This window comes from Temnothorax longispinosus, chromosome 3 (assembly GCF_030848805.1).
Source record: "Temnothorax longispinosus isolate EJ_2023e chromosome 3, Tlon_JGU_v1, whole genome shotgun sequence".
Taxonomy (NCBI): domain Eukaryota; kingdom Metazoa; phylum Arthropoda; class Insecta; order Hymenoptera; family Formicidae; genus Temnothorax; species Temnothorax longispinosus.
Genome location: NC_092360.1, coordinates 9,107,919 through 9,120,662, shown reverse-complemented (window position 1 = coordinate 9,120,662; position 12,744 = coordinate 9,107,919).

Sequence of the window (12,744 nt, the reverse complement as noted above, 5' to 3'; positions counted from 1 at the left end):
AAAGGTTCGGTGCTTTTTACTGTACTGTGCAGTGGTTAGAATTGCGACGTATCGATTCCCAGTCATATTATTTTTAATGTAGAAACAATTAAAAAATAATTTTACCTATCTTCCCTTCCGGAAGAGGCAGAACGTCCGTTATGAAAAAAGGAAAAGAAAGAAAATGCGCGGAAGCGTGTACGACTGACTTTCCGGGCGCTCTTCTAATCTTTTTTTCGCTCGCGAATAAGTGAATTTCTTTTTTTCTATCCCGTCGTTAATTTCTCCCTGATAAGACTGTTGAACTCCAAATGGAGCTGAGAGCGATTAATAATGTGCCTTTTACATTTTCAGTATGATATATCCCGATTTTTAATATGGCACTTCGAATTAGCCATATCGCTTTTAATTAAGAGGTGTTTTTTGCCACATTAGCGCATAATTTTTCTAGTATTATATCTCTGTGACAATTGCAAGAGCTGAAACTTTCTGTTTAAAATATGAGACCAGATATAGAATATTAAAATAAATTTCTTTCATAAATTGTAATTTTATGTTAATTTTAATTATTAAAAAATATAATAGCTGTACGATATACGTAAAAAATTGTCTAAAAGATTTATCTATTTATTCAATTAATGATTGTATAGCTACGAATCGAGAAAATAACGATAGACCGTTAGTTTAATCGTTTTATTTATTATTTTTACTTTCGGTCGAGCAATCCTTTAATCCGAAACAAATGGCGGTCAATAGTATTCAATGCGACTGGTAGGTACGCGTCGTTGCAAGCTGGACCAGGATGTAGGGCATTGCAGCTTTCGAGATTCTTGCACGTTTTACAGAAAGCGTAACGGGAACATAAGGAAATGGAAGAACGAGAGCTGGCGTACAAGCTTGTTTGTTTCACGTGAGGCAGTTTTTTTCGTTTTATCAACTGCAACTCTCCTTAGCAGTCGGAGAAAGCAGCTGAAACTGACAGCCGGATAACGTCCGCATTTATATGCATCTACATATATAGATATGTACTATGTAGTATGCCTTGTACGTAATATCAAATAAATAATGCGCGTCTCTTGTCAGATCCTTGTTTGTGTGAGGATGTCTTTATTATTGTACGAGGGTGGATCTTATTTATGATGCGTCGCGGTTTTTAAATCGGCATCTTGTTCCGTGAATGCTTTCGGGACAGTTCCAAATGCACGGAGTGTGCACAGTTGAACGCAAGGAAATAATAGACTCAATCTCAGGACGGTTTCTTTAAAAAGAACACAAAACGTGTTTTCGTTTTATATTAATAAATATAGAGACTAAGAAAGAATTTGGACAATTAAAAAATTTTGAAATAAATAAATGACCAAATTTTCATATCGAAGACGTTATATTGTGAAAGATGGAAATGTCAAGAATAGAAATAATTTAAAGGTTGCTCTCTTGAATTAAGAATCTCAGATAGAACTTTAATGAAATCATACCGAAGGAAAAATAGCTTAACTAAATTAAAACTATGCAGCGATAATCGATTTTTCATCTTGTCTTCGCTCGTATAAACCGGTAGTAACCATCTTTTAGAAAGGTAAGAACGCTGGCTTGGTATTTTTAATCTAGAACAAGCTGCAAGGGTAACAACACCGGCATGGGCCATCATGCTTGCCAGGATTTGTACAACATCCTGCTCGGCGAGGATGTTACGTGAGATTCGCGGGTGGTAGTTACACTATGCCGTAAAGGGTGGCTTTACGGCAGGACGCAAGGGAGAGACGCGGTTCAAGCAATTTGTGGTGGTGGCTAATTACAAAGGTCGTTACGAAAGTGCGGAATAATTTCGCGCTCGCGGATTTTCGTCGAATATTTTGCTCATATTAAATTATTCTTTCGTCGCGTTGTTGATTCTCGCGCGTAAAATGAACAGAACGCGTTTGTAATACTCCGTTTAAGGCGCGCATTAAAATTCACTCTTAGTGAGCGTCGAAATTGTTCTCATTGCGGAATTGTGGATTAGCATGTAGAATGAGTTTTATTAGCGTCATTATTTATACGTAATTTTACGCTGCCTTCTTTTAAGTTTTTATTTCAACATATATCAGATCTAGATTTCTGAAAATTGTATTAATAAAAATCAAAATTCTGTCAATCAATGGTAGGATCCTTGTTGCTTTGTTTTATATAAATGGCATATTATTATTTAGATAATGTATATGATAATGTCAATGAATCAATAAACTCAAGAGCTTATTTTTTATAGAAATGCCTGATATTGCAGAATGTTTGTGACATTGTAGAGTTTTTTTACGACTTCTCTAAAAGTAACAGCCGAGATCGTTCAGCTTTTTTTGGAATACTACATAAATACATCTTTCTCCGAAAAACTGGCGGCCCGCCGCAAAAGAACGTTGAAGATGTTTCACCGTTTATCAGCCGGCTGCTAGCTGGAAAATGCCTCCAAGGCGATGCAGCTCGCGAGGCGAGGCTGCACGAGATCAACGAGCGGAATCGACGAGCATTCGCGTCGTAAATTCACGGACTAACGCGGCTCGACAGCTTGTTAACGGCTGACGCACATTGGTAAAGCTCGGTTTACACGCAGCCAATAAAGAGGCCAAATCGACTGCGCGGATTATTTGCTCCTTTTATATTTTATAGAAAGAAAACCGTGTAACAATTATCTACCATCGCAAAATATTCACGAATAGCAAGTAATTACGAAAAGATCAACTTACATTAGCGCGCGGGATGAAACTTTGCATGAAAGCAAGAGTTTCAGGTTCGCTTGTTCAGCATGTATGTAGGTAGGTATTACCTACTAGGTAAGGAACGGGGAGAAACGCCTCAGGCATTCTACCCGTAACATATGTATGCCGCGACTATACGAAACCAATTTGAAAGACAGTTAAATAAAACGAATTAGTTAATATTTTTTCATAAACTTTCTTTCTTTTGTTGCAAAAAAAGTAAAATTAATTCACTACTTCTGTGACTCATTTCATTGTGATTTCGTATATATAAACTCGATATAACTTATTTTCCTAGATTTTTAAGTGATTTTTCTCTTTAACTTTTCTTTATATATAATCCGAAGTTCCCTCGCAATCTACAAATGCAATCTTGCGACTGTTTTTCTGGTCTGGTCTTCGAACACGATGTTTTCACATTGTTAGTAATCAATTATTACACTGCTCAAGTATAACGTATAGATCTTGAGTAATGCGATACAGATCAAGATAATGATAATCTTAGCAATCGGGATTATACCATACTAACCGTACAAACAAGAAGAGAATCTACGAGCTACATTTAAAGTGCAGGCGTTTCAATGAAACTCGGACGGATTGGTCGATAATTGCGGTTGATCCCGACGATCATTTCAACGATTGCGTCGCGCCGTTTCGGCGCGCAAACGAAGACAAACAGCGCTTTCTCGCGTCATATAATAATTTCCAATTACCGCGAATTAACGGTGGTCCATACATTTTACGCTGTCGCACCGGCGCGGCGCGGCGCGGCGGCGCGCTCGCAAACCGCGCCTGTTTGCGCGAACTATATGTTTCTAGGACACGCCGAAATATATCATCCTTGAGTTACAAATGACGGCAATTATATACGGGCCGTTTGGAAGGTCTGTTTATTATTATGGTAAAATTAATACAGTTCACGAAATATACAATATCGATGCAATAATGCCCGAGTGTGACAACTGTATAGACAGAGAAGCTGCGGAAAATAATGCCAGTGCCAGTAATGTTTTTAAGACAAAAAGCCGATCATTTTAAAAAAGAGTCGGAGAGAATATTTGTTGTTTTACAAAGTGAAATATTTCGATCTTTTAATCTCTTTGGATATATGTATATACATATATATAGATTTAAAGCTAGAAATTTTTTTTTTAATCTTTAAATGTTTTTATCTTTGAATTGTTGCATATTTTCCGAATAAAGATAACTACGTCCGTTAACGTGCAATCCTTGAATTGCTGGTATAAAAAGTGCAAATCGTGTGAAACAATCCGTTAAAACGCGAACAATCTCGTCACCCAGTTTGATAAAACTCGTATACGTCCGCTTTCAATCGCTCTAGCGTTTTTTTTTTTTAGGCAAATAAATTACAACCGTCGCTCTCAATCTGTTTCAATCGTGCGAAATTGACGAGCAGTGTACATTTCGATCTGTCATATCCCAGACATACGATCGATTATTCCGGTAAACTACGTCAGGCTGGCACCTGTGGCGAATAATTCATTGATGTATTACGATGGAGCGTTAAAAATGCAGCGCGTCATGTAATATAAATATCCAACGACGATGTACTATATTAGTCAACGTTTATCGATTTTTTATGCGACGAAAGCGTATTATAAAGTGCGTGTTAGCGATAATAGTATAATCATTAAATAATACATGTAATGAGTCAGCTCATTTGCAAATTCGTAACATTAGCGTTAATCAGAACAATAAATTATCCTTTAAGTAGCCTTCAGTGATAACGTAATCAACGACGGTTTATTCGTTTGAATTCGTTACTCTATACGGCGCGCCATATAACGGGTGAACAGCAAAACCTGCAGTCGCACAGGTTGCAATTCCCGTCACGTTGCGGCTCGCAAATAGTTAATTAACTTAAGGTTAACGATTTATCCGTTTCACCCGTATAACAATCATGGCAAAGACGCGTGCTAGAAATACACAGGCAATTGAGGAAAGAGATACAGTTGTGCTTTTTTATTCAAAGAAATGAAATTTTACGCATCATAAATCTTCGAAGAATGTTTGAAAGAAAATTCGCGAATTGAAGAATTTTAATGTTCAAGAGTCTTAAAATCACGAGACTTCAGGAAAAAACCTTTAATGTTTATGATATCGAAATACTCAAGAATTAGGAAATCCAAAGATCTCGAAAAACAAGTATAAAATACGTGCATTTTTCCTTAACAAAATTTCGCGATTTTATTTGTTTGATAATACACAATTTAATTTTATCCCAGCATATCAACAAAAATGTATATAATTTTATCTTTTTACACGGTCTGCTCCGCTTTTACCAAATACTATTGATTAAATGCATTTTGGTTAGACTTAGATTGGCATTTTTCTAGGTAAATCAAACTACATTTTCAATTTAAAGTATGAATTAAAATTTCATCTGGTCAAAATGAACGTAGAGATCTTCTCGCTGATTCTAATTGGCGATTTTCTTTTATTTGTGTTTTTTAATTTTTTAACTATTTATCAGTTTTATAATACTTTCGTAATTCAATAGAAAATTATTAAATATGATTTAAAATATACAATTCAAATTGCTTAAATATACAGAATACTTTTAAAAACATAGAATTACTCGAAAACATAGAATCATTCGAACTGTGTACAATAATATAAGATTTTTTATACCAGATATAAAAATTGTTAATAAATGTATCAATTATGTTTACCATAAGAAAGAGTAATTGATTATAAAATAATAATATTTATTAAATTTTAATATCTTTTACTTAAAATTGTCTTTTAGTTTATTGTAATATATATTAATGTTATGTTTTTTTACACATTTTTTTTACGCCTGGTAGTATATTTTCGCCTTTTTTGAAAAAGTCTAAAAATACAGACTTATACAAATAAAATGTCCAAGCATTCATATTTAGCAAGTTCATCGTCGCATTATAAACAATCCCGTATAAGTACAACAGAATATTTTCGTGATTTTTCATTTTGTATCTCTAAAAATCTTTTCGTTGACAGTGACGAGCAACGTTAATGAACAACAGCGCGCTGTGTATTGTCGTGCGATAAACCGTCACCGGATTAATCGCAAGCTCCAGTAATATCCGACTTGATGGACTTACTTCGGGCCGCGAAATAGCGTCTCGTCTCGGATTTTAACGCACGCTCTTTCTCTCTCTCTCTCTCTCTCTCTCTCTCTCTCTCTCTCTCTCTCTCTCTCTCTCTCTCTCTCTCTCTCTCTCTCTCTCTCTCTTAATTCGTTAAAACATGACCAGTGCCGAACAACCAGCCGACTAAGTACTCGTAAACCAAGAACAACGTGCGTTCAACGACAGACTGCAGAATTTAAAACGAGAATATTGTACCGCCACGGCGCTGGTACCTTGTTTTACGTTCTGCAATTTTGAAAACCTCCTCGCCTTCTTGTCCTTCCCTTTCTCTCATATCTTGTTACAAAATACAACCCATAGAATTTTTTTTTACTGTAATGTGAAAGAAAGTGTCCCTATACTTTATTAGACCTCCATCAATCATTTGCGCAAGCTTTAACCGATTTGATCTCGCTCCAAAGGCGAACTTACGTAAGAAATAGCTAAAGGATATGAAGTTCGAATTTGTCTTCCTTAAATTTTTTCCTTCTTTTGGTACAAAATTATGAAAAATGCACTCTTATAGCTTTTCATTCTGTGTGTATAATATTTGAGTTAGATTATGATCAATATAAAAAATTGGTTGTTTTTTCAGAAAAAAATATTTGCATTTATTCGCTTATATGTATCGTTTGTTATTTATATTAATTATACATAACATAATTTTTTAATTGTTCTACTACTATAATTGTGTGAAATTTTCATCGTCTTATGTCGATGATGTCATTTCAGCGATTGTTATTTGCTCGTGAATATCAAGGAAATTGTCTTAAGGAGGCTGTCTCAGATTCGACATGCTCTATCTATTTATCCATCTTCTTATTTCTTTCCCTTTCTTTTTGCTCTTTCAAGTACATTTACTTTCTCTTTCTCGCTCTTGTTTCAGCTATCTCTAACGATTCTATTAAAACACGCGCCGTTCTCCCATGAAAGTGCCGCTGTTATCAGATTAATTGTTCAGCCTCGGCACGTTGGTGCGATTTGTTCGGCTCATTTCCGCCTCGCGTGTCAACAAGCGAAGGGGATTACTGTCGCAGGTCGCAGAAATCCATTTTGTTATAGGAATAATAACAGGAATACGATTTAAAAAGAGACTGGTACAGTCGAAGATCGAACAACTTTATCCTTGATATGATAATTATCGCGCTTATCTTAAAAATTTAATAATTATTTTTAACATCTATCAAATCGTATGTGATATGTATACAATTTTTCGTAAATGGATCTATATGTATAGCTACACTCGGCAAAGCTAGCAACGATTTTCGATCAGGATCGAGTTACTTCCACAACAATCTAAAGCGGAATGAATGTTCGCTATTCACGAGCGAAGAGTACGAATACGAGTACGAATTCGAGATACAATGAGAAACAGGAGTCGCCTCTTTCGGGCAGACAACTGAAGCGCAGTCACGAGTACGAAGAACGCAAGAATGGAAAAAGGTTCTTGGAGGTGGAACATTCGGTTGTCTTCAGGAGAGGACGTTAGAAACGTTTCTCGTCGGAATGTCTAGTTGCTACTCGTACGAGAGAAGGTCGGACGTAATCGTGCGAGAAGAAGCCAACTATGTAAAATGGAGCAAAGTCCACTCTTGCTCCTCTTTTATTTAAGTAAATATAAAATAATCTGGGACACAATCACCGCTGCCTCTCCTTTCTTTCGCAGTGTCTCTTAACAACCTCTTTAATTAAAAATTTATTAAGTATATAATTAAAGTTTATAAATTCCAATATCGGATCGATGTTAGTTTTTCAACGTTATCAACTGTTTCAACATTTTAACACTTTTCTTATTATAAGTATCTAATTTCTTTAATAGAAACTGGAACAAAATATTTATTTTACATGAATCAGGAGATATTCAGGTAATTTATTCGTTCTATTTATTTTTAAATATATGTATATAGGAGTTGCGAGCTCGATAACGTGGATTAATCAGATAGGCTAAAAAACTGTGTTGCAATAATCTAGAAGATTGGAAACGATATGGCGTTTATGATTGTTACATTTAATTTACTCGCGTATACCGTTATAATTGCGAAAACACGAGCGAAAAGCAGAGGTGTACATAACGCGTGCTCTTAAAACGGGAGAATTTAATTTTGCCTCGCGTTGGACAATGTACCGAGTGAAATTAGTTTCGGGGTTTTTTTTTTCTCTCTTCACGGGAAAAACACGCACACATTAATAACAACGTGCGCGCGTAGTTAGGCTCAACATAATTATTTCTTCCTCGTATTACAGCTATCTGCAAAACGATTTTACGCGCGGATGCAGAATAATCTCTTTCGCCGTTGCATAATGTTGCCGTACCACTGATATTATTGCGCACACATGACAACTACTACAGAAATGGAAGCTGGTATACAAACATCTACGACATCCTACTGATGAAATCTTTTCTTGCCTCTTTTAATAGAGAATATAAGTAACAAAATTATTTAATGAGAAAATATACTTACTTAGAAAATATTGTTTTTTATGACCAAAATATTCTCGTTTAAATAACGTTCCTATTATTGTTTGCAATGCATGTTATCATACGATTAATATTATTGCGCGGAAAACATGAAATATGAAATAACAACTAGATGTGTATATGTCCGCGGCATTTAATTTCTATGCAATTTAGGAATTTTGTATGAACGTAAATTTCTTTTAAAATGCCGCAACCATTTCACGACAAATGGCTTTTAATGGACAACACTGTTATATTTTTCTTCACTTGTTGCAATATTTTTTACTAACAGAATATAAATTTTATTTCGCTCCACTTTTGTAGAATAAACATCGACATCTTTAATGTCCGTATTATAACGTGGTTTGTAATCGGATGTAGTAACAGTTGATTGCGCTTTGTAAACTTGTGCTTGAGATTCCCACGAGGGAAGCCTTGATTCATAAACACCGATTTAACTTTTGCCATTTCTCTCATCTCAATGTGTATTTCTGTTTCTTGGGACAAATTGTTGATATATTTATTAAAATTATTGTGATGTGATTTATTAGAAAAAAAATATTGCAGAAATTGTTGTAACTTTAGTAAATATTTAAAAATATAAATGTAAAAGTATAAAATCTAAATATTCCGTGAAAAAATAGGAGAGGCACCGCGTATTTAAAAATCTTAAAATACAATAGATATTCTGAAGTTTAAATATATATCTATCTGAAGAATCAAAACATATAAAAATTAAACTTTAGAAGATCCTATCCAAAGATTCAAATACCCAATCAAATCTTCGGTTTTGCCCAAAAGTATATAAAACTTAACAGTAGTAATAATAAACTATGTTCATATAAAAATACGCAATATAAAAATACTATTTTCAAAAGTAAAGCAGTCGGGAACAAAAGAGGTATAAAGATTTAAAATAGAATGCGGTGGAGATAAAAATTGTGGCGAAAACCTATTCGACTCGTAAAGTCGATTTCTCAAATAAAAGTCGACGGCTAATCTAATGGAAAGAAAACACAGGTAAATGATAAGCGGGTAAAAAAAATTGAAATCGCGAAATGCATGGTGAAAGTAAAGCTAAGATAAGATTTGCCATACAGTAGAGAACAGACGGTCGTCCTTTTTAGAAGATACTTGCGAAGGATGTTGCGTGAGTGCGGAAATACAAGGAGAAAACTGCAGGAACTAAGACGCCGCATTTTCGAAGCTGAGCTTTGCCTCGTAAATTCAAGTAAGAGCTTCAAACAAGTTCCGCAATAACAGTCACAAGATTGAAAGACTATGTTCTCGTGTTCCTTCATTTCTGTGTTTTGTTTTCCTGCTTTCTCTTGAGCCAATGCAAATTATTTAACTTGTATAATGTGACATTGTACATCATACTACGTACATTATATTGCTGTATATCATATATATGTATGTGAATGTTCTATGTCTGCAATATTTGTTTTCTCGCAAATGCTTGAGTTCGAATTTATATCGAGAATAGCTCGCAAATCTCATTTCTGTTTTAAACTTTTGCTTTTTCAAATAATATGATACACATTTTTATATTTCCAAATGTCCATATGTATAATCTTCTTCGATCTATAATATTTAAATCGTTGGACATATACAGATTCTTGAAAAGTTCAACAAAATTTTCATCGCTTCTAAATTTTTTTCATATCCAGGCCAATATCTACATCCAATATCTACGTATATCCACCCCCATTTTTAATTTATCATATTTTTTTACAGATATCATGACCCGTCGCAGTCAATGCTCGCCACTTTTTTTGCTTCTCGCAAAACGGTACCCAGATTTTATCGCGTTATTTTGCCGGTTGCGTTCAACGTGTGTGAGGTGTGCGATGAGGTATCTTCTTAACTACATTTTACACGCGAAATTGCGCTTCGTCGTTTAGTCTAAATGCTCGTAAAATCGCACGCCACTCTTTTACGGTCGACCCGACCATAACCTTCCGATTCTTCACGTGGCACGTCCTTTCGCCCTACGGCTTCCTTCGACTCGCTTTCGCATCACCCTTGGCTTCCCGTCTCTTATTGCCTATACAGTGCACACTCAAACAGCGTAAATGCCACCACTGACAGTCCATAATGCGGCAGTGCAGGGTATACCATAAATACGTTGCACAGAATCAGTAGATCTGCGATTGTATTGAAAGCCTGCGAAGTTATGCTTTGCGTATACGTAAAAACCAGTAAATTATTTGCAGTGTAATATTAGTAGTTCGATTTATTAATTTGTATGTAACATAAAATTAAATAGATAATTTTATAATGATGAAGCTATATACGTCATAAAATGCTGGTAATATGAATAAACAGATATATATATATATAATATTCTATATATTATGATGTACAAATCATCCAATTTAAATATCATTGATTTAAGAAAAAGAAGCTAAAGTACATAGAAACATCAAACTTTAACTTGTACCTCTACTACTCGTAATTTACCATTTTACTTTGAAAACTTTATTCCATTATAAATGTTATTCATGACATTGGTCTTCTTTTGACATTTTCAGAAATATATGATTGCGACTTTCCTTTAAAAAATTCTACTTTTCCACATTTCCATCTATGATTCCATATTTTTATTTTCCTTGACATTATTCCTATTTTATGTTATCTTTGAAACAGTATTTCGTTATAAAATCATGAAAATTTTTCCCCGAACAAAGATAAACCTAAAAGTAATAATATAAAACTCGAGACTATATAATAAGAAATGAAAGCACCTAATACAATAAATTTTTCCATTATTAAGTTAACATTTCATTGTTAAGTTAACATTTCAATGTTAAGTTAACATTTGCGGATCGCAATCCTACATTTTATAATATTTCGTCAAGAGCCATTAACTCGCGTGTTTGCCAATGTTTTATAGTTATTGCGGGTCGATATAAGTTGCCTCGACTACGCAAGTGGCGAGTATAGTGTTCAGGTCGAAGTCGAAGTTCTCTCGCATTAATACGTCTTGGTCAGGCTTTAGGAACTCTCGCGGGATCTACGAAGCTTCATTACCAGCACTAAGTTTCCGCCAGACGTCTTCGAAATCCGAAATGGCGTTAGCCAACTTGTCATTACTGCATCAAATCTCTTCGAAATAATATTGCACAGACTCGAAGGCAGACTGCATCCGATATAGATTACATTTGAATAAGGCACACATCTGGCTGTTTTAACAAATTTTAATAAATTTATATCATAAAAATTGATATCTCTAATTTCTTGATTAAAAAATTAAAAAAAGTTCAATTTTTTACTACGTTTTTATCAAATATTTGAAAGAATGCAAGTAATTATTATACAAATTAATTTTTTGAAAATTATACGATATTTTAATGTGATAGAGGTAGTTTAAAAAGTTGATTGATAAAAATATTTCACGAAATTCAAACCAATAATTGAAGTTATAATTATTATCTGAAGCAAATTCTAAAGGTTAAATTTCTATAATCTAAATAAAAATAAAATTTAGACGGTAGATAATATTGCGTCTGACATAATATTCTTAAAAATTATCAAACATTATTTCTAAAAACTTTAAAACCGGAGGTCAAAATCCGAAGTAAATACGCTGAAGAAAATGTCACATCTAGAAATGTCACGTACATGTAGTCGTTAAAAACTGCATTGTCTGATAGATGATACAGAAATTAGATTACATGCGGATACAACGGATGCTCACGACATAGCACAGCCGACGAGATTAACAGAGAATATGGCAAGAACAGCCCGACAAGTGAATCTGAGTCGTGTTTTCCCTTAGCTTCCGGAACATTTTTTTCGTGATTTTACGGCGCGCACGATGGCGAATGCTCAACGACAGTTTCCCTCGCATACACTTATGTGTATGAGTGCTGTGCCGCAGACACGCGCGAGTTTTATCGATGTACATGACAAGTCCCTTTCGAGCGGTAAATATAAGATCGCAGATTTAAATACATCAATGCACCTCGCTACGGCAAAACGAAATTATACCGAGTGTGTGCTGACGGTTCGCGTCACTTACATTTTAACAATAAACGACCGAGATCTCTCTAGCAGCGGCAACGGCAGCAGGTGCGTTAAAAATATTCCAATGCGCCACGTTCGAGCACACGTGGCCGGTTAGCATTGCGTCGACGAACTTTCTATGCGAACTTTTCACGCTGAAGTTTACAATGAGTGTATTTTTTTTATCGTGTACGCTTCTGAACGTCCGGCACCGGTTGCGGTAAATTTACATGGCTGCAGAAATGAATGTTAACGAATACGCTTCATTTTTCACTGTGAAAGATTCGTGGCAAAATTAAAGAAGAAGGATTTCAAAATACCTGCATATTTTTGAGAAAGAATGAATTACCGCAATATAGTGTCTAATCTAGCATCACTTGAAAGAAGAATCACAATCCTATATGTAGGTGCTTTATGCAATAAAATCATCGTATAA